Raw genomic sequence first — 23515 nt, 5'->3', positions numbered from 1 at the left:
GGCAGGGGTTTAGGGCTACAGATGAATCCTGGACCTGTCCATTGGTGGGTATGGTACTCCTCATTTATGTCACAGTTGGCACCTCTCTCATGGAGTCGAGGACCCCATGACTTGGCAGTGCTGAAACACAGGCTAAAGGCTTTCACCACCTGCAGCTAGAGCCATGGTTGGAGCAGGAGGAGTCAGCAACTGATGCTGGATCCAAAGACCAACATCCCACCCTCAGGTTCAAGCAAGCCCTTTGAGTTGAGGAGACTGGGAAGAAAATCCTCCCAGGGCTGAGCTTCACTCCAGGGACTCTCTGAAGGTTAGGTGTTGAGAAGGCTAATTAGACCTCTCTGATCAGAAGTTGAGGCAGAGCACTCATGGGGAACGCTCGGGCCTCAGGTCTCCTAGGCATACTTCATATCTGTCAGGTACGGGGTGCTAGTCAGCCTCAGATGGATTCACTGGAATTCTACCCTGCAACCTCAAGAATGCAAAGACTTGGCACTCATTCTCAGCATTCTCAAGACATGCTTAATCATGGGTGATAGGTAAGCTCCCATTCCTTCCTCCCTAAGAAGTGAGGAGGCAGAATTGGCCCTTCTCTGAGGCCAGGATGGGGATGGCTGTTTTATTCTTTGAGTGATGTAGATCTGTGCCCTGCTTCCATGCAGCTGCTTCAGAAGTGACACAAGCTCTGGTGGGATGGAAGGTATGGATGCTGGAAACAGTCATGGTCTTGAGGATTATGGGGAAGTGTCCCCGTGCTTTGGTGTGGAAGGATGGAGCTGCCTATCCTTTGTGTGGGCTCAGATGACGAGCTTCTCAGTGATCATAGGAACCAGAGACTCTTCTGCCCTTTGCTGGGAGCCACATGAGTCCCCTGAATTCATGTTCAGTTCTAGGGAGAAGGATGACTACCCTTAAGATGGCTGAGATAGAATGTTTTCCCCCTGAAGTGACTGGGAGCTCAGAATGAGGTAAATTTAACTTATGGAAATAAGATAATACTTTTTGTACAGTGTGAGTTTGTGGAGAAAAATTCATCCCCACTATAACTAATATCAGCATTTCTAAAATTAGCTGAGACCAGAGCACCTGCCTTGTGAACTGGCCGATAGCTTGAGAGAGCAGAACTGGCTGTAGACGGGGTAGAGTTGAATGAGCTCTCTGTGCCTGAAATAAGAAGGAGGGCCTTTTTCCAACCTTCTGCAGGAGCCGTTCCCTGTAAGGTAGCTTCCCCATACATATCCACCAAATTAATCTTTGATCAGACTCAAAATCCGTCACTTCTCAGGTTTACTGGATTTATGCAATTTTTCTGTGGCTTCATCATAATACTATAGCTTACCATAGATTGTGATCACCTTGTAATTCCCAGGTAAACATCCTCGGGAAGAACGTGAACATGAACCTGTGGGGTCCTGCTTGACAAACTGAGGTGTCCACATACTACCTCTAGGAAGGTTTATGACAAAGCTGCCATTAGGAGCTTTGCTAGATAAGTTCTTATTGTTTTGGTTGTTTATTGCTGTACTAGTCACGACAGGCTTTGTTATGACACAATAACAAACAATCCTATACTCTTAGTGGCTTAGAACATGTTTATTTCTTACACTACTTAAAAAGGAAGGAGATTCTGCCATATGCTACGACATGGATGAACCTTGAGGACATTATGATAAGCGAAATAAGCCAGGCACAAAAAGACAAATAAGCATGATCCACTTATATGAGGTACTTAGAGCTGTCAAAGTCGTAGAGACAAACTAAAATGGTGGTGGCCAGGGGCTGGGGATGAGGGTAAAGAGGTGTTATTGTTTAATGGGTATAGAGTTTCAGTTTTACAAAGTGAAAAGACTTCTGGAGATGGATAGTGGTGATGGCTACACAATATTATAAATGTCTTTAATACACCGAACTGTGTACTTAAAAATGGTTAACATGATAAGTTTTGTTATCTGTATTTTACCACAATAAAAAAAATTGGGGAAAAAAGTGAATAACATACAGTCCCTGGGGCCAACTAGTGGCATAGTGGTTAAGTTCATGTGTTCCACTTCAGTGGCCCAGGGTTCACAGATTTGGATCTTGGGTGTGGACCTACACACCACTCATTAAGCCATGATATGGTAGTGTCCCACATACAAAATAGAGGAAGATTGGCACAGACGTTAGCTCAGGGCCAATCTTCCTCACCACCCCCCCCCCCCCAAAATTACAGTCCCTGCCCCCTTGAAGCTCCTGATTCAGTGGTGAGGCAGACAAGTGAGTAGATAACTCAATTTGAAAGGCGCTATTGTCAAGGTTTGTCCCAAATCCCGAGGAACCCGATGATGCCTTGTTCTGCTTACATCTTTTCTTAGCTGGCAGCTTGAGAAACAGACTTGAGACACCAACAAAAGGCTTCGTACCCCCACGCTGGACTCCTCTGAAGCTACGGAGACAGTGTAATGTAGTATAGTGAGACAAATATATGACTTATTTGGGTTTTTTTTGTATATCCAATTTTACATAATAAAACTTTTAAAAACAGGATGTTTCTCTGTCTATGAAACTGGCAAACATAAAAAAAAAGTGGATGATACTTTGTGCTTAAATATTATCCTATTCTGTTGTCGGAAGTGAAGTTAGTATAAACTCTACAGAAGGCATTCTGGTAATATCTATTAAAAACTTTAAAGTGTAGGGGTGGGCCCTGTGGCCAAGTGGTTAAATTTGCATGCTCCACTTCAGTGGCCCAGGATTTTGCTGGTTCAGATCCTGGGCACGGACCTGGCATCGCTCCTCAGGCCATGCTGAGGTGGCGTCCCACATAGCATAAGTAGAAGGACCTACAACTAGAATATACAACTATGTACTGGGGGTCTTTGGGGAGAAGAAGAAGAAGGAGGAGAAAAAAAAAAGATTAGCAATAGATGTTAGCTCAGGTGCCAATGTTTAAAAAAAAAACAACTTTAAAGTGTATATATCATTCGACCCAGTAATTACAACTCTGGATATTTATTTTAAGGAAATAACAGTATAAGTGTGCAAAGATGTATTTCTAAAGGCTTCAATTTTAGTATTAATTATAAGCCTAAAATATTAGAAAAATCCAGTTATTCAACAAGAAAAATTTGGTTAAATAAGACCCAATATTGACTTGAAAAACTGTCCACAACATTGTTAAGTGAAAAAAAGAGAAAACCGTAAGAAAGAGAAGCACAGCCCCTGATAGCCAGGAACTGGCTTGGCATCACAGCAAGGTCTTGGATTTCTCCTGTTTCACAGGACACCAATGTCAGATAAGGCCACTCTGTGATGTGACAGATGGAGATGAAAACAAGACCACGCCATAATTACATCTGCACACAGACCAAACAGGAGCATTGTGCAAACCACAAAGATGACCAAGCATCCACCTGCCCCAGCTGATAGGAGTGGGTGCTGTGGCTGTCCCAATTCTTCACCAGCTTTAGCCTCGTGTAGTCATCCCTCCTGGATGAGGTTTACTACGGTACCCAATCACGGAATTACTCACTTCCTGGCAACATCCAATTCAGAGCAAAACCCTGCTTCCTTAAACCCTCCTGCAAAACGCCTAGCACAAGCCCAAGTGCTATAAATTCTTTCTAATAGCTTCTTAAGGAAGTGCCCCACGATCCCCATGTGTGCCTTCTCCCTCACTGCAGAGGGATGAACCCAACTGGCTGGATGACAGGTGTGTTCCTGGTGGTCTTTCAATGGCAGCCAGTACAGCCTGCTGTTGTTTGTAGTAGATATGTATTTCCATTGTCATAAAAATGGGTGGAATAATGTGAAATAATACACACCAAGCTGTTAGCGATGGTTGTCCCTGATGAAGGAGTCTATTTTTTATTTACTTTTTCTTTTTTTGGGTACACCGTGCATGGAAAGAGAGAAGGAGAGAGAGAGAGAGAGAGAGAAGGGGAAGGAGAAGAAAGAAGAAAGAGAAGAATGAAGAGAACAGTGATGACCATGGCAGTGGCAGTGACTCTTAACTAAGTGTTGAATAAGTGTTGATGATGATGTTATTGGATGATCTTTATTTTCTTCTTTAAATTTTCTACAATTAATATTCAGTACATTTGAATATGAAAAATAATAGAAGTTATTTTTAAATGGAAGAAAATTGTGATTTTTTTCCAAAGAAAATACTATATGGCCGTTTTTAATTTTTATTTTTACAATGGTATCTTGTCCCTGACTAGAATTGTGCATATCGTCACAAACCGTGATTGACGTTTGAAGCCTTCTGGTTTGCCCGGTCAGTTGCAGAACGGTTATGATGCGGTAGGTGTCGCTCTTTCCCCAAGAATGGCGTATTGCTCAGGCTGGCCGGAAGCCCTCTCTGAGCAGCGCCCAATTCTGTCAATTATCTGTCTGTGAGATACACCTAATCACTAATCTTTGAGTACTTTGTACTTGTAATTTTCCTTCCTCTTGTAATTTTAATCTGTGACTCAATCTAGATAAGAGGAATTACTACACGAATACACTCCTTACTCTTTTTTGTAGATAGAACTGTTACATAGCCATCCCATCTTCACAGTAATCTTTTCAGTACGCAGGCAGGTATTATATGCTCCATTTTACAGATAAGGAAACTGAAGTTAACCAGAAAACCTAAGTCATTAATGGTTAATTGATCTGGCTTTCTTTCCCCTCTGTTGTCTAGGTCTAGAAATTAGCACATATGTAGCAAAACATCACTCTTTGTGCTTTAAATATATTAATGTATAAATGTATCGACAGTAAAAACACATTTGGATCGGTTTCTGAGAACTGCCATCCAAATGATGAGGATCGACCCATGCTGCTTGTGCAGCGTGGTTGTGCAAAAGCTTCTGATGGATGCCCTGAAAGAGCAGCCTCTCAACTTTGGGCAAGGTGGGCAGCCTTCAGAGGTCTGGGAGTTCTTTGCAAACACCTAGGCATCCTTGGGGAGGATGCTGAATGTGACTCCTGTGTGGGTGTGACCTGGGGTTACCATTATAAACATGAGTTCTTGTGCTCTGTGGTAATTTCTGACGCACAGGATGTTTGCTTCTTCCCTCTGAGGGCTCACACTTTTTTTTTTTGAGGAAGATTAGCCCTGAGGTAACATCTGCTGCCAATCCTCCTCTTTTTGCTGAGGAAGCCTGGCTCTGAGCTAACATCCGTGCCCATCTTCCTTCACTTTATATGTGGGACGCCTGCCACGCACGGCATGGCTTGCCAAGCGGTGCCATGTCTGCACCCGGGATCTGAACTGGCGAACCCTGGGCCGCCGAAGTGGAACGTGCGCACGTTATGCTGCGCCACCTGGCAGGCCCTGGTCTCACACTTTTGAATCCTTACCTGTGATCCTTCTCCAGCTATCACTTCCTGATGCTGCCTTGTAGCTGTGCTTTCCCCTTTTCTAGTCCGTTTTTCCTGAAATGGGATGGAGTAAGAAATCAAATAACCAAGCTAGGTAGAAATGAGTATAAAGTTTACCAGGTTCAAAGCAAATCTATTTGAAAGACGTTTGTATTTGTATGTTACTTCCTGATTCGTGACTGAATTATGGAAGGCTGAGACAGATAGGGAGCTGGTTCTGGAGAGACGAGGAATGACCCTGCCAACCTTTTTTAAAGTCCCAAGATAATCATGGGCCAGCCTTGATCTCAGTCCGTTGAGTCACCCTGGGACTTGGTCCCTCACTCTAATGCTGCAGTGATTCGAAGGGAATGCTCCAGGCTGGGGTGAGGATGTCCAGACTTATGGAGCTAGTCTGACCACCCTCTGATGGTGTGGTGGGTTCTGGGCCGGAGGGAAGTTGGTGGGCTGTGGGGCAAGTATGAGGCAGAAGAAGAGGCTTCAAGGAAGGGTTTCGAGATCATGACTCGAGCTGAGACAGGAAGATGGCAAATCCAATCCTCTTCCCAGCAGGCATTGAGACCTAGTAGGGGCCCTCTTACAACCTCCAAGGTGCAGAGTGGAGAATCAGTAAGAGGACTGGATGCACAAACAGCAGCATCCTATGCCAGGCAATGTGTCTACAGTGGGGTGGGCAATGGAGATGCAGGGTTCACACACGAAATGGTGGCCGGTGGAAATGAGGTACCAGAATGGACCCAACCAGCTGTCTAAGCCCCAGCCCTGTGCCTTAGATAGCTGGTTGGGTCCATTCTGCTGGCCCCAGGGAGAGGACACAGGTGAGGGAGGTTTAATGTCCTCAGGAGACCGAGGATGAGGTTACTGGAACTGGCAGGCTCTGCCCATCACCTTCAGCCCAGTAGTGGCGCAGAGCAGCCTGGCACATGAAAGCTTGAGGCTGCCAGAATGATTTCCAAATCTACCCACCAGGCAGGCAGAAGTTTTTGCTGGATGACCACAAGGAAGAGCCCTCTCAACTTCGGGCAAAGTGGGCAGCCTTAGAAAGCTGAGAGTCTCTGCAAACAGCTAGAATGGGGCTAGCCCTGGGTGTAGGTGCTCACACCAGGGGTCATGGTCACCTGGGAATCAGGCCCAGACAAGGCCTTTCTGGACCCACAGATCTAGGGCCCCCCTTCAAAAGGGAAGCGGCCAGGCAGAGCAGACCAATCTGGTTTTTCAGGGAGGTACGGATGGGTGGGAAAGCTGCCTTAGGTCACAAACACTAACCACTTGGGGAGAAACACAGCTCATCCTAATGGCCTTAAAATGAGTTTTGGATGTGCGTCCATGTGCACATGTTTGTGGGTAAAAGAGATTTATTATTTTTTTCAATTATAGAAATATGCTTATTATAAAGCATTCAGAAAATACTGAAAAGTGTAGAAAAATAAGAGTCACTTGGAATCCCGTGGGCCAGAGACATAATCTCTAAATATATTTTGATGAATTTCCTGCCAGACTTTTTTCTCTGTATATATTCAACATAGGTATACACATATATATATTTTTAATTAAATCATAGCATAATACTGTTTTGTAACCTGCTTCTGCCATTTGCTACTCTATCTTGGACACTTTTCCACAGTAATAAATGTGGTTCTACACTATCCCCTTTGGTAGCTGCATAGGATTTCTTTGCCTGATATTTCTTATTTTAGTGAGTCCTCTATTGCTTAAAATCACATCATTTGAAAATAGTGATAAATTTCTTTCCTTCTTCTTTTTCTTATTTCAGCACATTGACTAGAATTTCTAGAAAAAGCCCAGAGAGAGCTTATTCTTGACTTGAACTCGATTTTAGTAGCAGTGCCTTTGGGATTCACCTTTGTTTTTCATGCTTCTTGTTCGTTTCTAATATGTTTATAGTATCAAGGGCGTGTCCTTCTCTATCTCAAACACTAACAGGGTTTTACATTTTTCTTCTACGGGAATCAGGATGGATGTTGAATTAGGTCACACAACTTTCTAGCGTCCATCAAGATGAGGGCATAGTTTTTCCCCGTTAGCTGGCTGGTATCCTGGTGTGGAGCCTGCCTTGGTCTCCTGGGATGAATCGTGTGTTAGTGATTTTGTAACCCGGGAAGGGGAAGTGGCTGCTCTTGGAAATCTTGTTGAAAGGGCAGCATGCTTCGTGCCCTGAGCTAAACCTGCTCTTTTCAGTGAACAATACAACCAGGAAATTATCCCCTGTCAGTTCATAGGACATTTCCTCATTCTTTTTCATAGCTACGGAATGCCCCACTGTGAATGTGTTAGTTTATTCAACCAGTTCCCTAGTGCAGACACTTGGGGTGTTTCCAGTCTTTTGCTGCAGTGAATAACCTCAGAAATACGTTATTTCATAGATGTGTGGGTATACTGTAAAAGAAATTCTCAGAAATGGGACTGCCATGTGTTAGAATGAATTGGGAAGCCTTCAGCCTTTTATAGACAGGTAACTAGACAGACAAACTCTGACTCAGATAAACTCAGAGTTTAGATAACTTGGCAATGATCTATTCCTATGTTTGATAAAACGTCCCCAGCCAAGATAGTTGGGTCTGGAACTCTTGCATGTATGTGTGTGTGTGTGGCAGAGGGGCGGGTGGGGAGCAAGTGGTTGGTGGATATCTTTTATGCTTCCTTCTTGATACCCATGCTTTCCCAGAGCTGTGCACATCCTTCAGCCTCTCAAGGGTTATTCATTTAGATTTTCCAGGACACAATGGAAGCAAGGAAGACGATAATTGTTATCACACACTGAGCACCTTCTCAGGGCCAGGCACCATGCTGGGTGCTTTAGATGTATTATTTCTAACCCTTATTTCAACCACCCCAGGAGTTCTTTTGTGCTCTTTTCTACAGATGAGGAACCCAGAGCTGTTTGCTCAAGGCCACCAGCTAGGAAGTGGTAGATGCAGAATTTGAAGCCAAGTGCACCTCTCCACAGCCATGACCTATTAACCAGCTTTGCTGGCATTCCCATTCTGCACCTAACAATGGCCTGGGAAAGACTGACCAGTAGGGATATGTCCTGAAGGTTAACAACAGTAGCCTTCAGCTTCTGGAGTATCTTCTTTTAAATAACAGCTCTGTGCTGCTAGTTCCATGTGATGTCAAATTAGGTCTAATTAACAAATGCTTATGGAACCTCTGCCGCATGAAAGGCAGCGGTTAGCCACTGTAGGGAATACAGAAATGTAAATCAAGACTCGCACCTGGACAACTGAAGCCCAGTCTTCAAAGCAATGAGTAAGCTGACTGGTTAACCTTAAAAATAACTACTCCCACCAGATGATGTTGCCAAGCTGATTTCCCAGAAGCGGGACTCTGTAGGTTATAAAATAAACACAATCAATCAAGACTAGTTTGTGCTCCTTCCTGGGGCTCTCATACCACACACCAAAGTAAACTCCTGGTTTAGAAGCTTATTAAACATCTAAATCAAGTCATGGAAAAACTAGCAACGATTAGAGTATTCATTTCTACGGCAGAGAAATAACTTTAAAAGAATTGAAGCTACAGAAGAAAGTGATAAGGAAAAAGATTAATAGACAACAATGGAAAATTTCAAAAAAAATTTAGATAAATAATATAGTAAGATGATATGTGTCAGTGTGATGGATTATACAAGAATTTATAAAGGACAGTCAGAGTTTTACAATGAGCAAGCATTACTTTTTTTTAATAAAAATAATGGTTACGGCAATTTAAACCCGAGTTTAAAAAGCTTATTCAAACACATGAGACAACAATACTGTGACCCTAAATATCGCCCAAGAAACGTAAAGAGATGATCTGCCTGATTGTGTTAGTAACACCTTCCCAGAGACAGGATTAGGTCAAGAAAGGAGAAAAAGTAAGAAAGTAATGAAAATGTCCACCATGTTCCTATCCTTAAACCTAGTTATCCCCCTCCTGAGAATTTATTCTAAGGAAAATTTTCTAAGGATAGAGAAGCTAAATGTACAAGGAGCTTCTGCATACTAGGGAAATGGCTAACCCAACCACAGTGTATCTATACAATGGAATATTATTCAATCATTAAGATAATCATTATGAAGACTTTGAGGCCACATGCTTATAAAGTAATGTTAAATGAAAACAACAGAAATTTACCTATTTCTATTTTCTATTCCACTTCTGGAAAAGTAAGAAGTTCGTATGATCAGGGCCTGGAAGGAAGATATGAAAAGAGTTGTGTTCGGATGAAGGTAATTAGGGTTTTTTTCCCTAATTTAAAAATTTTAAGTTTTTGGACAAAAATGATTTTTAAAGAAAAAAAGAAGAAAATTGTGGTGCTAGGATCTCTGGGCATCTCAGTGGGTTATACCAACACTGTCTACACCAGCAGCAGGCACTTGGCTGGATATGACAACCGAGCGCCGCCTCTATAGCTGGGCCCAGACCCAACCTCGAAGTTGGTGTCTTACGTTCACAGAGCTCCTCTCTTCTCCTTTAGCCTGTGGCCTAGCCTCTCTCTCCAGGCCTCTCCTATGATGTGTCTCCCTAGCACAGCCTTCAGCACATAGCACAGCAGGGCTTCTGTCCTGCACACAGTGCGAAAAGTCCCAGGCACGGCATGCTCCCCTTTCTGGCTCTCCCCCAAGACACAGCAGAACAACCCGGCTTATCTCAGCTTCCATATCCTACACCCACGGGTTTCTGTCACCCCTGCACCCTCACTCCCACAACCTTTAATAGAAGTAACTCTAAATGAATGAATAAAACAGAACTGGACTTTGTCACGTCGAGGGTAATTACCCAAGAAACAGGATGCTGGATTAAACTTTTATGATTTACGTTTTATATAACGAAATTGCTTTCTAAAGGGATTAATCCAAGTTAAAGCGCAAATTTCAAAGCCTCTGAATAAAGCATAAGAGAGACGCACAGGGGCATGGACAACTGACAAGTATAATCCAAGAATGAGAAGTAACCAAATAGGGATCGTAAAATTCTGAGAATTCTCTGGAAAATGGTGCTGAAGAAGCTCAGTCAACTTGCAATTATCTTGTACAAGTGAAAGGGCATGGAAAGTAGCAATGATATAAAACAGGGCAGGATCCAGGAAAGGATCTTATTTATAGAAGAGTAGGCCTGGAAGGACTGAGAGCAGACGGGGCCACCTCCTCTTGTCTTTCAGCTGAAGAAATTCAGGACAGCTAGAGGCCCAGCCAGGATTGAATCTGATCTTCTACTGCCCAGTCCAGCACACTTTGCCCTTCTGGATCTTTCCACATCAATGCATAGAAAGCTTCCTTGTTGCGTTTTAAGATATTATGTTCTAAGGATGGACCATAGAATATTTAACTAGCCCCAATTATGGATCGTTGGATTATTTCTTGTCTTTTGCTTTTACACCGTGTGTTGCTGTAAATAACCTTGTATATATGTCATCTTGTAAGAATGTAATCGTATCTGTGGGATAAATTCCAAGAAGTGGGTTTGCGAGGTCAAAGGATAACTGCACGTGTACTCTTGAAAGATATTGCCAAACTGCCTTCTGCAGGAGCTGCATCAGTCTGCATTCCCATTAGCAGAGTAGAAGTTGCCTATTTTCCCACAGGTAGAGTCAGTCCATGCTGGAGATATGTCTTCCCTGGTTATATTCTGCTTAGACTAACATTAAATTTTCTTTCTCCTTTTGAGTAAATACCAGTTAGCATCAATTGAGGGGCATTGGTCCCAAGGCATGCTGGGTAACATGGGGAAGCAGCTTAGACTTAAAAAACTTGGTACAGCTAGTACGTAATATATAGTCTGGAGTATCAGTGTCTCTCGCCTCAAATTAGCTCTTCCCAGCACTTCTCTGTGAGAGACCATTGCTCAGAATAGCCTTGGATGTTGGGCAATCAGGTGGTCAATTCTAATTTTATCCTCAAACTGATTCTGTGGGATGTGAGAAGTACTTCTTATGATTTCCACTTGACAGATGAAGAAACTGAGGTACAGAGGGGTGAGAGAGCACTCTCTTAGTGGCCTCTTCTCTCTTGGGGTGGGACTCAGATGTAAGACTGAGGTCTCGATGAGCTGGAGAGAGTTTTTAGAGGGGAGAATTTTGAGTGGGCCAGGGCGTGGCGGGGTGTTGCCCCCTTCTGGGGAGATGCAGGTCGTGCAGAGGGAGTAGAGAGTAGCACATTGAAGGCTGGCTCTAGGCTCCAGGCTCAAGAGAGAAGAAAGAAACAATCTTTAGTTCAAGTCCTACCCTAAATCCTGGTTTACTGCATCCTTGAGTTTCCTTGGGGCCAGAGATTGGACCTCTTTCACCTTCATACCTGGCACCTCTAGGATTTGCAGGGCCCAGGGCAAGAGTGCAAAAGGAAGATGCCAGCCTCTAGCTGCCCCCTTCTCCTCCTTGTTCTGCCTCCAGCCTGCATTTTCAAGCGGCCCTGTGCACTGGCCTCAGCCACCACTCAGGCCTAGAATTTCACACAAGCAGTAAGGTCCACCGTCCAGACCCAAGGAAGAGGCCTGCGCAGGCTCTAGAAGGGACTCAGGACTGTATGGACAGGGAATTCTGGCAACCTAGGTACCTGGAGGATGGCCTAGAGGGAGGCTAGGACTCCAGGTGGGAACATTCCTTTGGGGCCATAGATTCCTTGCCAGAGCAGAACTCTCTAAAATGCAGGGCCTATGGGTGGTACTATGGAAAAGAATCCAGTCAAATTATCAATCATCAGGTGGAGCTGGAAAATCCAGGTGCGCAAAAACCAGATGGAAGTCAGGGAAATCCATCCATAGTGAAAGGGCTTAAACAGACAGAAGGGAGGCAGAGGCTGTAGGAGCCCAGTGAGCAAGAAAGCACCAGTACAATGCATGTTATAGGATGGGATGGGATGGCCCAAAGATGGGCAGGCAAGGAGCTGTCTTAGAGCTGGCGTGTCTTGTCATATGAAGGTGCATGGAGCTGGCTATAAGTGGGAACCATCCTTTTTCAGATGGTAATTCAAGTCCTCTTTTCTCTCCTCAGAAGGCAGAGATATCTGTAGACTCAGGCACAAAAGTCCCCTCCAGCCTGATCATCAGGCCATTAGGTTCCACCCAGATTCAGGGGTTCCTGCCTCAAATGATACCTGATTAGGTTTGTTGAAACAGAATTTTAACTCAAAGTTCCCTCTATAATATGAGTAATGCAAAATCCGCATCGACTGCGTGGCTCCTTAAAAATACAACTAAGTACAAAAACCTCTGAGAAAGTCACGCCATGGTGAGTTTTCTTTGACTATCAGTCTTTTCCCACTTGAGCGTTACTGAATTTCCTTGGTTTCTTCAGCTCTCCTAAAATGTCCCTGCTGTTATTTCTGTTTCAGGTGATTAGAGACTCCAGCCAGCAAACCAATGCCGAATTGGCACCAGTATTACCAAGTTTTACTGCATTTGGTCAAATCTTCATAAGCTCAGTTTTGCTTTCTCATGGAATCATAGGCTCCTGGAGTTGGAGGGAATTTAAAGCCAGGTGCTCGAATGCTCTCAGTAACCAAGGTCTCACAACCTTCCAAGGCAGCTGACCCCACCTTTGAGCCACTCTGACTTCCAGAGGGTCTTCTTTAGGTTCAGCTGAAAACTGTCTTCTCTAATTTTCCAATCATTGGTTTGCATTTGACCCCTTGGGCTCCATACAGAATAGCTCCAGTTCCTTTCCCAGTTGACCACCCATAATCTGGCCCAGTTTACCACCATAATCCATCTGAGTTGCCTCTGTGGATCAGACACCTCTTGTGTCTTCAACTATTCTCCACATGGTGTGGTTTTAGGAACTATCCCCTAAACCCACGTGCTGAGTTTGCAATGTTTCAGGGGGCCTTCAAGTGAAGATGCTGCATGAGCTGTTGAATGGATAATCTGATATTCAGGAAAGAGGACTAAGCTAATGGATATAGATTTCAGAATCGTTAACTTGTGTAGGGGTGATTGAAACCTACACAAGTAGATAAGCTCACTCAGGGAGGTTGTGAGGTGAAGAGAGGGTGGAACCTGGGGGAAGATGGATTGTTCAAGGATAAGTGGACAAAAGGGAAGGAATTCATGAAGGACAAGGAGAAGAAGTGGTTGAAAAGACAGGGGAATGACCGGGGAGAGGGTTACAACAGAAACCCAGGGAGGAGAGAGATTAAAGCAGGGGTAGCAGTGATGTCTAATGTAGCAGAGGCCCAGGCATTTGGTAGTTGCGGAATGTGTCAGTTTCTTAGGAGATGTGAGACCGGGAGCTAAAAGAACAGAGTTGAGGGTGGGAGGGGAAGAAGCAGAGTCAGTGAGTGGAGATGACTTTTTGAGATGCTGGGCTGGGAAGAGAAATGGAGGCCTAAGGAAGGGGGAGTCTACGCAGATCTATTTGTCCTTAGAATGAGAGAGACCTGAGCTTGTTTCATAGCTAATGGGAAGGGGGCTGAAGAGATGAGACGACACAGAGAGGTGGGACATATGTGGGGAGTGGGGAGAGAGGGGATGACTGGTGGGACAAGTCCTGAGGAGGAGCGAGGGGTTATTGAAGGACAGTAGGAGAGATTCTTCTTGAATAGGCATGGGCACCTCATTCGCAGAGATGGAGGAAAGGCAAAGCAGATAATTCTGAATGCAGAGTAGAGAGCGGATGGCAAGATGCCCAGTTTCTCCTTGACATAGTAGGTGTGGTCATGTATTGATGACCAAGGGGAGCAATGGCAGAGTAGGGGTTTGAGTAAATAGCAAGGTTTGGAATAGATGCCCCTTCTCATAACAAAATGGTATATCTCCTGCCCGAGTCTGAGCAGCACCACAGCTCCTGCTGCCTCTCCACCCCGTCCATGTCCATGAGATTGGATCCCTGTGGATCCCACTATTGGCCTCACTGGGACCCCAGTTTATTACCTTCAACCTTGAGGGCAAATTTCTGGTTAACCTCCTTTGTGTCCAAACTCTTCTTTTGGATGAGACAGAGCCTGGCGGGGGGCGGGGGATGGGGACAGGGACCCTTCCAAGTGCTTTAAAAGTATTAAATTATTTACTCCTTAAGCGACCCCGTGAGGTAGGCACTGTTATTATTTCCATGAGGAACTGAGGCACAGAGAGGGTAAGGAACTTGCTCAATGTCATTCAGTTGGTAAATGGAAGAGAGGAGCTAGGATTAGAATCTCAGGTAGCTGGTTCCAGAGTCCAAACTCTTAAGTTTCTTCGGTAAGAGAGAATGAAGGTAATTTGTAGAGCAAAGGAGAGAAGGAAGTAAAAAGGGGGTGAGGATCCTAATGGTGTTTCAGTCCCTAGTGCTGTGGTTTGAGCTTTCCTGGGTCCTGCTTTCTTGAGATTTAATTCTTCAGCTATGCCTTTGATACTGTGAGATATCCCCATACATTCTAGTAAAAGGTTCAGCTGGAGGGGCTGAGTTGTTCCCGGGAAACCGAGCCTTCATTTAGCCCTGATATCTAGGGATGTATGATGGGCAGGGTATGGCATGGCCACGAGGGATTGGGTAGGATTCTGCTGTCTTACTTGTGGGAGGGGGTGAGGCCATTGAGGTTACTGAGCCAGACTGGGCGTGGGGGTGTCGGCGGCATTAGTCTCCTTTGTCCTGGACTTGCCTTTCCTGGGTTTCCCCCATGATCTGTCCCTTTGAGGTCCTCGTGTGTTCACCCACTGCCTATCTGAGCTAAGACACTCTGGGTGTCAGTTCCTTCCGGTTTTACCTCCTTCTCTTCATCCATCCTGGGCCCCACTGGTGATTGTTTCAGCTACATTCTCATCCATGACCCACCACTTGCTCTTCCTATGTACCTGTCAGGCCATTTCCCAACCGTGAAGCGGCCCTACTCTTTGTTTTCTCTGCTGGAGTTCAGCTAGAGAAAATTCCACAGCCAGGCTGACTGGGTCCAGAACAAATTTACGATTTCCAACCTTAGCTGGATTCTCAATGTTGCTAAAAACTCTTTTTATCCCTCCGTCAGTCAGTACTTCTCAGATACCCTATGCCAACAGCTCTGAGCTCTGCCTGTCCTCCTTGAGCCTCCTCTCCCCTCCTTCTCTGTAATCTCCATCCTCACAGCTGGGGGCAGGGATGGGATGCATATTGACTGAATCGTTAGTAAAGGCAGGACATGCTATGCCCTGAGTATGAAAAGAAAGGAAATGAGAGGGTCATCAAATCACACTCTGAAATTGGTGTCTGTGCTTCAGGTCAGAGATGTACAAGGGCCCTGGAAAGAGACAAGCTGGATCCCAGGCCTGGATTGTGGTTTTAACATATCTAAACAGAACATGTCCATTTACATGTGACTTGGTCATCCATGCAAGCCCAGGGGAAAGGGAGTCCCAGAGGCTATCTCTAGCGTTAACCATTTCAGTGTTGAACAATTGCAACTGATCACACACACACTCATTGAATCCCAGTGGGAACCCCAATGAGAAGGGAAATATGGCAGACTTGAGTTTTGTAATGCAGCAGCTGCAGCACTGCAGGGAACAATGAAAACTCTACATGGCACTCGTCGACCTTCGAAAACATTTGACACAATCTTCAAGACTGGGGTTCTGACAGCTAAGAAGCAAGTTTGGCACCTCTGAGGCATTTGATTTAGACAAGATTCCATGATGCTGTCAGTTCCCAAATTTATGTCTCTAGTCCTCTTGCTTGAACTTCAGACTTGTGTATCCAACTGTTTATGCAACATCTGCTCTTGAGTGTTGAACAGATATCTCAAATTCAAGATGACCAAAACTTAACTCCTCTCTCCGCCTGTAAACCTGCTTGATTTACAGTCATCTCCAGCTTGGTTAATGTTTGTGGTGCAGTTAAAATTGTTCATCAGCACCTAGTGAAGAAATCTCAGTGATCAGGAACTCTTTTGGTTTTTTTTTCAGTTGCTTTTCGTACAATAAACTTAGCCTACATGAGTTCTCTGGATAGTAGCTGGTTGGGCATCCCCAAGACTCAGTCTGTCATGATGGAGAAGGCTGGGCTGGCCTGACCAGGACCTGACGATCTTAGAGAAGGAAGCTCAAGAGTCATCCTGGATTTCATTAAGGCAGGAAAGCAGCGCGGGTGATCAACCATAATGGTCTGGGTTCAAATGTGGGCTTCAGCACTTACTAGATATGAGGCCAGGCAAGTCTTTACTTTCTAGAGATTCAGATCCTCATCAGTAAAATGATGGTTTTAACACTATCAACCTGGGGGAGAGGGGTGTTAATTAAACGAGAATATATATATAGTTACTGGTGCACAGTGAACACTCAGTTTAAGTACTGGTGGTTATTCCTTATCTTAGGATTTCCTAAGCTAGAAATAAAGAAATTGATTTGAGAGCCTAAAGAAATTCTCCTGAAATTTGTAAAGAGTTGTACATAAAATACTCATTGAAGAGCTGAAACAGAAAAAGATCATCTTCCCATAAATACTGGTGCTTTGTTTCATAGTTTTTTCACGTTACTCATCTTTAATTCATCCATGAATTCAATACATGTTTATTGAATACTTAGTGTATGCCAGGCACTGTCCTAAATGCCGGAAAAAAAATCAGTGAACAAAGCAGAAAAAATCCCTGTCTTTCTGGAGCTAACCTTCTAATGGGGGTCAGATATTAAACAAAATAAATAAGTTATATCTCAGGTTGGAGGGGAGGGGATGATTCATTTGGAGTTTTAATTAGGGTGATTGGGGAAGGCACACAGCCTCATGTTCTGAGCTGGGGGAAGATACAAAAATATCTTAAAATATAGTCTCAGCCCTCCAGAAATGCACAATCTGGTCAAGGAGACAAGGCAGCATTCACATGTCAATGAGTGATGAAACAAACAGGCATTATGTGAATGGCTGATGGAAACATCAATGTTCTAGGAGGTCAAAGAAGCTGGAGAGCAAGGGAGGGATGCAGCCCAAGGACTTGTTGGCAGGAGTGGTCTGGAAAAGTTTCATGAAGGGAGTGGAATTCAGCTGGGAAATAGTGAGGCACCCTGCTCCGCCCTTTGCTCTCGTTAGCTGCCAGGAAGCAGCTTGTGTTGCAATGGGTCAAAATGAAATACTAATCTTGGCCTTTTCCAGGAAGATGCTGTGATGCGAAGTTACTGTAACAGGGACAGAAAACCAGCAGTGGCTTCAGTGGACCCCCACATAGCCAGTCAGAACAGGTTGGAGGAAGAACACAGCTTTCAGATAAAGGCCAGAATATGAACTAAGCAGGAACCAAACTCCTGGAGACTCAGTAACAACCTCTGCCTCAAGGTGATTCCAGATCTTTGTAGCATGAAAATGTGAGTGGGCCACAGGTGGTCCTGGGTTAACCTTGGTAGGAGCTGCCAGCAGGAGGGTCCTTCTTGTCTCTTTCCTAAGTCTTTGAGTTTACACCTGTTCTCTACAGATGTGGTCAAGTCCCACTTAAGGGTCTGTGTTAGAGGAGCCCCAACAAGCATGGACACAAGCCTCAGGGGTGGTGGCCAGGTGCAAAATGGGGCCTGAGAAGTGTGAGTTCCTCGAACTCATTTTAGATTGGATTGCAAAGGGAGAAAGAGGTAGGATGTGTGAATCAGGACAAAGATTGGTTCTTTGGTCCTAAAGAAGTGTCAAATCTCCAAGGAGTCAAGTACAGTAAATTCACCCCTGCTTGGTGAGGCAGGCACTGAGTTGCTCTAACAAAGTAGACAGGGAAAAAAAACCCCAATCAAATGCTTAGATAATTGGGGCCTTAGATGAGCCACCAGAGTGGACTGAGGGTGGAGGAAGGAGAATTCTTGATCTCCTTCTCCCCATCCTCCATGTGGAATTGCTCTTGGAGTCTTTTTTTTTTTTTTTTTTTTTTTGAGGAAGATTAGCTCTGAGCTAACTACTGCCAATCCTCCTCCTTTTGCTGAGGAAGCCTGGCCCTGAGCTAACATCCACGCCCATCTTCCTCTACTTTATATGTGGGATGCCTACCACAGCATGGCGTGCCAAGCGGTGCCATGTCCACACCCGGGGTCTGAACCAGCGAACCCTGGGGCGCCGAGAAGTGGAATGTGTGAATTTAACCGCTGCACCACCGGGCCAGCCCCTGCTCTTGGAGTCTTACTTTTATCTTCTCATGGCTGTTTGGCCTTCTACTTGAACTAGTATCTAGTACAATTCTTGTGCTGGGTAAAGATGGTGGCCCTTGTAAAATGTGATCAAAAACTTAGACTTTGAAGAAAGACAGGCCTGGGTTCTCATCCTGGCTTCCTCTATTACTAGCCCTGTGGCCTTGAGTAAGTTGTTACATCTCTCTGAGCCCATTTCCTCATCTGAAAAGTAGGAATAACGATAGTGCAAATTTCATGGGGTCATTGTCAAATTAGATAAAGCAACTAGAGTATAGTACTAGCTTGTGGATAACACCCAACAAATATTAGTTATTTTTATTATTCAGCCAGTTGGGAATGAGGAAAAATTATTATTAAGGGACACATGTTGTACAACAAGCTGACAGAAGAGAGAGTAAAAACTGTTACCTGTCTACCAATGTGGGCTGGATTCAAACTTAACAGATATCTCCAACAATGTTGCCAACTAGCAGAGCCCTGATTACCTTCAGAATGGTCACTGGGTTTGTCCCTTCCCATCCTCTCTGCTTCTCCAAACCCAGCCCTGTCATCCTGACCTTCATTCCTGCCTTCATGGAGGCCATGATTCATCCCACTGCTCTTCAGTTTCTCCCAACACTGCAGATGTCCTTGTCTCCCATGCTTTTTGTCCTTCAATTAGCTCCATCCAAATTACGATCATCTTCTCTTCTTGACCACTCAGCTTAGACGAGGAAAGCTTGCAAATGTGTAGATGGGTTTGGTTTGAGGATCAGAATGATAGAAGAAGTACATTCATTCAGTTCAACATTTACTAAACACAGATGATATATTTTAAAAGGAAACTAAAATAACAGTTAAATATCATTTTCTCTATGGCAAAGATGAAAAGAATGACTATATACCTTAAGTAGGTGAGGAATGTAAATTGATACAATCTTTTCAGAGAGCAGTTTGGCAATGTGTATCAAAGGGTTCATACTCTCATGCTGGGGATTTTCACATACTCTTCATCTTAGCAATTCCACCCAAAGGAATTTAACTGAGAATGACAGCAGAGATTTACAAGCTGGTTCATCACAGCAATTGCTTAGAAACAGTGAAGAGAATTACAAATGACCTATGTTCAAGAGTAGGAGATTGGCTGAGTAAGTTGAGACACATCCTTGTATGTGACCACTCTATAGCCTATATAGATAATGTCATATAAATCTGTTTATAGGCAATGAAAGATGTCTGTCATATATTATCATATAAAAAATCAGACTATAAAGCACTGTGTATCATGTGTTATAATGAATATTTATATGTTTTTAAAGCTTCAAAAGATAGGTACCAATTTATACACTAGTATCTTTGGGTTTGAAGATTACAGAAGATTTTCTATCTTATTTTTACTTCTCTATATTTTCTATTGTTCTATGATGAGTGTGAATTATAAGCCGTTATAATTTGCATAAAAATTACCAGCAACATATTTTAGGCTTTAGAGATTTAAAAATGAATAAGGGGAAAAGAACTAACATTTGTTGAAAGTTTATAATGTGCCAGGCCCTTGCATAATTTATTTCATTTAATTTTCACCATAATTGCATGAGACATTATGGTTCCAGTTTACAGATAAAACCACTGAAGCTCATAGAAGATTAGAAACTAACCCAAGGTCATACATTCACTGGAATTTGAAACCAAGTCTGACTCCAAGGCACTTATCATAATTCACCCAGATTTTTACTTCCCCCAACACCACAGGAGCTGGCATTCTGGGAGGGGCTTAGAACCCACATGCCTAAGACATTAGGCCTAGGCAGACCTAGATCAGTGGCACATGAGTCACACAGCAGAGGGCTGTGGAGTTACAGAGCTGCAGCCCTCTGGCTGCCGTAATCAGGGACCTGATGTCAGATTTCAGTAATCAGCGACTAGGGCTAGGGCTTTCCCAGAAGCCACGCAATGGCAAGGAGGGGCAGGTGGGAACGGATGGGGAGCCTGGAGTAGACATGAGGAGGCTTCTGGCACAAGCAGTACTGATCTAGGGTTGCTTGGAGGAGAGTTGCTGACTCATATTTCATGGCTGATCCCTTTGCACCTCATTTATTTTCTAGCAGGAAAGCTTTTGTCTCATTGATTTTCACTCCTGAGTTTGCCTGTTTGAAATCTCTTCATTGCCTTTCGATTAGCCTTTGTGCCCTGCTGAGCACTTCTGAGTGTTTCCACTTCACACACATCAAAGAGCCAAATGAGGAGGGAAGACATTCTCTCTGTAGGGGCCAGGTAGAGGTTCCCAGAGGCAGTGACCAGGCAGGGTCCCTGGGGTACCACTCCCTCTTCTTTATCATCTGGAAGCTTCCAGGACACTGGGAACATTAGAGAGGAAGATAAGGAGAGGAGCAGAGAGCAGAGGTAGAGACATGGGAGAAACTTGAACAAACTAGGGATGGGGCTGGACTATGGGGACAGAATCCCAGGCCAGGCCTAGCCGGGCAAGGCTGGCATGTTGCCCTCTCTACTACAATTTGACCAACTAGAGATTCATCTGGGTTGCATTTTAAAATATGTCTTTGAAAAGTAAATGCAATTCATGATTCTGGATTGGATTCTGGATTTAAAAAATTATTATAAAGGACTGGCAAAATTTGAATGCAGACTATATATTTTATAAAAGTTTGTTAATGCTAAATTTTCTGAATTTTTAAATTGTATTCTGGATTTATAAGAGAATATCCTTGTTCTTAGAAGACAGATGCTGAAGTATTAGGTGTTAAAGGGCATGGTGTCTGCAACCTGCTGTTAAATGGTTCAGCAAAAACAATAATGATGTGTGCATGCATGTATATCTGTACCTCTCTATGTATAGAGAAATAAAACAAATGTGGAAAAATGTTAGCAATTGCTGGATCTTGGTAAAAGAGTGTGTAAGCATTTATTGTACTAGTCTCACAACTTTTATGAAAGTTTGAATTTTTTTTTTTAATAAAAAGTTGAGAACTTCTGTGGGGAACTTCTGATCTGGCCAAAATGGAGTAACAGGTTGAAATTTACCCTCCTGCCTGAAATAATGATTAAAAAAAACCCCAAAACCAAAAAACCACATAAAAAATATATGAAGCAATGGTTTTCAGGACATGGACTTCAGATAACGAAGGACAATGTTTCCTGAGAGGTGAGTCCTACAATTGCTCCACCTTACCATCTTGGAGCAATTTCTAGGCCACAGAACAGGGAGGGGAACCTTGGTGGAGCCTGGCAAACTCTCAGTGTTGAGGAAACAGAGAGAGGAGTCTAGGAGACCCAAGCAGTTAGAGTTTTCAGGACAGAGAACTGGGGGGGCAGAGAGCTACACAGAGAGAGCTCTGGAGCTCTACAGAGAGTCCTTCTCAAGAGTTCAGCTGAGTACCGATCAGCATATGTGTGAGGAAACTGACTGAGAGGATGAGAAGTAACAACAGACGTCTGGGAACAATGTCCACTCCCACCAACCAGATTGGAAAACCTCACGGCTCATGGAGCACTGGGTAGTGTACTCAGAAGGGCCTTGCCTCGGGAGTGGGGAATAATAGCCCTAGACTGAGCACTTCTCGAGACTCTTCCAAAATATCATAAAAGCAAAACCTAAAAGGATCAAATTGTTTCCAAGTAACTTAACTGTATCCCAGTACTAAGCTCAACAATACTTATAGGGATACAAAAATATCTAACATGCAGCAAGGGAAGGTTTACAATGTCTAGCACCCAATGAAAAACTACGAGGCATGCAAAGAAGCAGAAAAATATGATCTGTACAAAAAACTTTAGCCTCATCTCTGTCAGCAAAGGCAAGGGCAAAGTGGGAAGCCTAGATTTCTGCCCTCACCGAGCTGCAATGAGGCACCCCACTCCTTCCCTGCAGGAATGGTGTCCCCCATACTAACTCCCTTGTGATGTCAGGAAAGGCTGTGTGGGGAGCTGGAACTCTCACCCCCACCCAGTAATGAGATACCTCTCCTATATTGGAGTGTCAGTGGAGGCCAAGTGCGGAACAGGGACTTCCACTCCCACCTGGCAGTAATGAGGCAGCAACTCTCTTCCCCTCATGGTATGGTGTCAGAAGCAGCCTGCTAAAACAGAACATTTAAATAAAATCTAGAGTCTTAGGACACAAATTCCCAAGTGTCCAGGATATAATAGAAAATCACTCCTTATGTCAAGTACAAGGAAAATCCCAAATTGAATGAGAAAAGACAGTCAACAGATGCCAACGTTGAGATGCCACAGATGTTAACAAAAATGTTAAAGAAACTATTATAGAAATGCTTCAATGAGTGGTTATAAACATCCTTAAAACAAATGAAAAATAGAATGTGTCAGCAAAGAAATAGATGATATGAAAAAGAACCAAATGGAAAATTAGAACTGAAAAATAACGTCCTAAGTTTGAAAAAAATAATAACTAAAAATTAGCCAAATTTGACAAGAAACATAAACCTAAAGATTCAAGAAACTGGTGAACCCCAAACGGTATAACCCCAAAAAAACTACACCAAGGAACATCATAATAAAACTTCTGAAAACTAAAACAAAGCAGAAAGAGAGACATGACACATTGCCCAGGGGGAAAAACAATTTGAACGACAGCAATTTCTCATAAGAAACCATGGAGGCTGAAGGAAGCGGCAAAAGCATTTTTCAAGTGCTGAAATTGAAGAACTGGTCAGACCATAATCCTATATTTAGTGGAAACATCATTTGAGAATAAAGGGGAAATCAAGACATTCTTAGATGAGAGAAAATGAAGAGCATGTGTAGCCAGCAGACCCACTCTACTCTAAAAAAATGGCTGAAGGAAATTCTTGAAACAGAAGGATCAAAGAAGGAATCTTGGAACATCAGAGAGGAAAAAGAACTATGGAAAGAATAAAAATATACCCTAGCTGCTCACCATTTGAAGAGGTCATCACAACGCTCAGAAGATAGTCCGAGAAGCAATTTAAGAATAACATGCTGCCTTTAAAAAAGACCAGCGCCCATGCTGAACTTGGTAATGAGCTCCAGCAGGAACCCAACTGAGGCTTCCAGGTCAGCCTGACTATCTAGGATATTAGCATTTTATACAAAGCATTTTTATGATGTTATAAATTTCACATTTTTCACAGGTGTTTGTCTTATC

At 43.6% G+C, this 23515-nt stretch overlaps 1 long non-coding RNA gene across 1 annotated transcript in view; it reads right to left on the bottom strand.

Annotated features, from left to right (window-relative positions):
• Window positions 1–2266: 2266 nt before the first annotated feature.
• Window positions 2267–23515, bottom strand: part of LOC138917655 (uncharacterized) — a 45325-nt gene continuing 24076 nt past the window's right edge. The window contains exons 2-3 of the long non-coding RNA XR_011425963.1: window positions 5329–5403; window positions 2267–2422 (exon numbers count right to left, since the gene is read on the bottom strand). This is a non-coding gene — a long non-coding RNA (uncharacterized lncRNA). The remainder of the gene's footprint in view (window positions 2423–5328; window positions 5404–23515) is intronic.

This window comes from Equus caballus, chromosome 15, assembly GCF_041296265.1.
Source record: "Equus caballus isolate H_3958 breed thoroughbred chromosome 15, TB-T2T, whole genome shotgun sequence".
Taxonomy (NCBI): Eukaryota; Metazoa; Chordata; class Mammalia; order Perissodactyla; family Equidae; genus Equus; species Equus caballus.
The sequence above is the reverse complement of the archived record's forward strand: the minus strand, read 5'-3'. Positions and strand labels throughout refer to the sequence as shown.